Genomic DNA, 4,600 nt, shown 5'->3' on the forward strand with positions numbered 1-4,600 from the left:
CCTGAGGCCCTGGGTTCGATTCCTCAGCACTACATAAGCAAAAAGAAAAAAGCCGGAAGTGGCGCTGTGGCTCAAGTGGTAGAGCGATAGCCTTGAGCTGAAGAGCTGAGGGACAGCGCCCAGACCCAGAGTTCAGGCCCCACGACTGGACCAAAAAAAGAAAAAACAATTAATAAATGAACAACTAATAAGTAGAAGAGGGTCTGTGAGGGCTTGAAGGTAGCTTAGTGGTAGAGTATTTGCCTAGCATGCATGAAGCCTTGGGTTCGATTCCTCAGTACCACATAAACAGAAAAGGCCAGAAGTGGCATTGTGGCTCAAGTGGTAGAGTGCTTGCCTTAAGCAAAAGAAGCCCAGGGATAGTGCCTAGACATTGAGTACAAGTCCCAGAACTGGCGAAAAAAGAAAGGAAGAGGAGGAAGAGGAGGAGGAGGAGGAGGAACAGGAGGAACAGGAGGAGCAGGAGGGAGGAGGGAGGTGGAAGAGGAAGGCTCCTGTGGCATATATTACCTAGAAGTAGACAGTCCATGGATTCCCTTTTACACACACACACACACACACACACACACACACACACACCCTCATCTATCCAGACCTTCGCCTCAGATGGGAGTTGAATTTGTAACTCCACTACGCAGTCAGGGGGCTGTGACAGTGAGAAAGGGCAAGGTGGCTGAAGATGGCAGATTTCAGAGTCACAAAAATAAGTCAAAAACCACCCTAGCACAAAGGCTAAGGATTGGAGACTGAGCTCTTTTATTGTGATCCATCAGATTCTGGGACTGGGAGGAGAGATTCAATAAATGAATACATACATGCATACATGCATACATACTAGCCTTGAGACAGGGCTACTCTGTGTGTGTGTGTGTGTGTGTGTGTGTGTGTGTGTGTGTGTGTGTGTGTGTGTGTGTGTGTGCGCCAGAGCTTGAACTCAGGGCTTCACACTCTCATTCAATTTTTTCCAGTCATGGCCAGGGCTCTATTGCACCATACCTCAAGTTGTTGTTGTTGTTTTTGCCGGTCCTGGGGCCTGAACACTGGGCCTGGGCACTGTCTCTCAGCTCTTCAGCTCAAGGCTAGCACTCTACCACTTGAGCCACAGCACCAATTCCAGCTTTTTCTACTTATGTGATGTTGAGGAATCGAACCCAGGGCCTCAGGCATGCAAGGCAAGCACTCTACCACTGAGCTACCATCCTAGCCCAAAGTCTAGACTTTTTCTTAACTAACTGGAGATAAGAATCTCAGATGGACTTTTCTGCCTGGACTGGCTTCAAATTGTGATCCTCAGATTTTAGACACTTGAGTAGCAAGGATTACATGTTTGAGCCACGAGCACCTGGCTGGTAACTGTTTCTTAATGTTTTTTCTTTTTGGGGGGGGGGTTCAGTCGTGGGGCCTGAACTCTGGGCCTTAGCGCTGTCCCTCAGCTCTTCAGCTCAAGGCTAGCGCTCTACCACTTGAGCCACAGCGCCACTTCTGGCTTTTTTTTTTGCTTATGTAATGCTGGAGAATCAAACCCAGGGCCTCATGCATGCAAGGCAAGCATTCTACCACTGAGCCACCTTCCCAGCCGCTCTTAATGTTTTTTCTTACCACAGGACTTTTGCATATGTCTTCTGCCTGGAACATTTTTTTTTTCTTTTTGTAATACTAAGGTTAAAACTCAGGGCCTCATGTTTACTAGACAAGCACTTAAGCCACACCCCCAGCCCTCTGCTTGGTGCATTATCTCTCATTTTCATTTAGCTAATTTTTATTCATCCTTCAGGTCTCTATATCATTGTCAATTCTCTAAGAAGCTGAGTCTGACCTCTCTGACAGGATGAAAGCCTATAGGACATATTATTTTTTTCTTTCTGTCGGTCATGGGGCCTGAACTCTGGGGCTTGGGCACTGTCCCTCAGCACTTCAGCTCAAGGCTAGCACTCTACCACTTGAGCCACAGCATCAATTCCGGCTTTTTCTGCTTATGTGGTGCTGAGGAATCCAACTCAGGGTCTCATGCATGCAAGACAAGCGCTCTACCACTGAGCCACCTTCCCAGCTCCAGGACATACTATTATGGCACACAGACCTGTCACAGCTGTTGTTTTAACCTTTTTTTTTTCAAGGTTGTAGATCAAACTTAAGTCTCCTCACATGCCAGGCAAGTTCTCTACCACTGACCCACATCCCAACCTAATTCTATATCATTTGTGAGATTTTTAGATGAATACTAGCACTAACATCTCAGAATGCTCAATAACAAGTACAGTACTCAACGAATATTCTGGATCCACTGGTGACAGCCACCTGTAAGCCTACCTACTCAGGAAGCTGAGATCTGAGGATTGCAGCTTGAAGCCAAACAGAAAAGTCTAAGAGACCTAAACTTCAATTAACCAGCAAAAAACAGACTAGAGGTGTGACTCAAGTGGTAGAGCACCAACCATGAGCAAAAAAGCAGAATGAGCATACAAGGCTTTGAGTCCAAGTCCCAGTACTGGCATGAAAAGAAATAAGTTGTAGATCAAATAAAGAAATAGATATGCAGGCAAAGGGAGCTTGGGTGGTGGGGAGCACAATAGAGATGGAACAAAAAGGACTCAGAGCATGCTATACACTTCCAGGCCAAGCCATCACTGAGGCAACTGGAAGCAGCCATAGATCACTCCCAGAAACATGAGTAGTAACCAAATGGTAGCCTCAAGATTAGCAGAGAATGAACTGAAAGGTAGCAAGAAGAGATATCTCCTACCCAATAATTTCTAAAAATAAAGTCCACAATAATGAGACAGAGTAAGGACAAGAGTCTGAGAAAATGAGTGGCAGGCAGTGGGGACAGTCCTGGATGTTTGCCTAGCAAGACTGCTGAAATTCGTGGCTCAGTTCTGTGTACCAGTTGGGGCATGGTGTGTGGTGAGTCAGACTGAAAGTGCCAGGGACAGAAGGGGCAGCAAGGACCATGCAGGTGTACAACTCAAGATGCTTTCAGCCGATAAGCGAGGGAACCTGGCCAGAGAGCTGGGCCAGATTTCCCTTCTCTGCACCTGTCACTCCTGAATACCCAGCGTGATCAGCTGTCCCGGGCGATTCGGCACTTTACCACCATCTTGTCTCAGACTGGCCCATCGAGGCCTTGCCTTGCACTTAGAAGACCACACTCAGTGCCTGGCCCTGTCCTGCCCTACCTCTCACACCAAAACGCTTCTTGAACTGGTTGACTTCTCCCTCCACCCACTGCTATCAGCTTAGTTGAGACACGTGATCAATGTGGTAGGCTGGATCAACTTAGGATGCTCCCACCCATGTCCCAAACACACACACACACACACACACACACACACACACACACACACACACATCAAAGTGGCTCATGTCTGTAATCCTGAGGAAGGTGAGATCTGATCATTGTGGTTCAAAGCCAGCCAGACAGCAAGTCTCTTATCTCCAGTTAACCACGAAAAAGCCAAAAGTGGAGATGTGGCTCAAGTGGTAGAATACCAACCCTAAGCGGAAAAGCTAAGGAACAAAGCCCAGGACCTGAGTACAAGCCCTAGTACTTGCACCAAAAAAGAAAAGAAAGGAAAAAAAGAAAAACCAGAAAGGTGCTTTTGCTACCATGCCATGCTTGAAAACAGGAGAGACATCTTCAGGTACCAGAAGCAAAAAGGAAATTCAAACACTAAGTATTGAAAGAGCATCTAAACCAACTGAGCCACAGGAGTACTAGGCCAGATATATACTAAGAAGCTAGATGGGAATGCCCATGGAAAGTGCAAGAAGAGCCACCCAACCTGTGCTTAATGGGGAGCTGGAAGGAGACCCCCAGAATGAAGCCAGTAGCCAAGAAGTCTGTTTCATTTACAAACTTAGGCCAGAAAAGCCCCATGCCAATGATTCAGAGATGTAGTCTAGAGGGTGGATACTGGGAAATCTAAACCTAAAGGCTGCTGTGTGAGGGGGTGGGGGGCTGGGTTTGAACACATACTACCTGGAAACACAGAGACCTCAAGCTGTGATGTTAACTTGAACACAGGTCCCAAGTTCAAGCAGCAGCTCAGCCTCAAGGGAGCCCAAGAGGAAGGAGTAGGCAGAAACAAACAATGAACAATGAATTGCTCAAACATGTTTGTAAATCTACCCTATTAAACCATAAAAGACATAATAACAGCTGAGTTAGGAGAGCTCTTTAAAGAGGTATAATCAAAATGCTAGATAAATATAACATGGAGGATGGGAGGAGGGAGTTGAAGGCTCTTGTTTTATAAGTAATAGGGACAAAAAATATACGTTACTAGAAATATATATATATATATATATAATGAAGTCTATCTATCAAATATGTAAGGAAAACCATTACTGAAAAAGGTAAATTTCCAAAGCAGTGGAAGGAAAGTGAGAAACTTGATCAGAAGCTGGGTACCAGTGGCTCATACCTATAATCCTAGCTACTCAGGAGGCTGAGATCTGAGAATTGCAGTTCAAAGCAAGATTGGGCAGGGAAGTCTGTGTGATTTTAATTAACCAGCAAAAAGCCAGAAGTGGAGCTGTGACTCAAGTAGTAGGATGCCAGGCTTGAGTGAAAAAGCCAAGTGAGAGTGTGAGGCCTTGA

Source organism: Dipodomys ordii, unplaced genomic scaffold (genome assembly GCF_000151885.1).
Source record: "Dipodomys ordii isolate 6190 unplaced genomic scaffold, Dord_2.0 Scaffold181, whole genome shotgun sequence".
NCBI lineage: Eukaryota > Metazoa > Chordata > Mammalia > Rodentia > Heteromyidae > Dipodomys > Dipodomys ordii.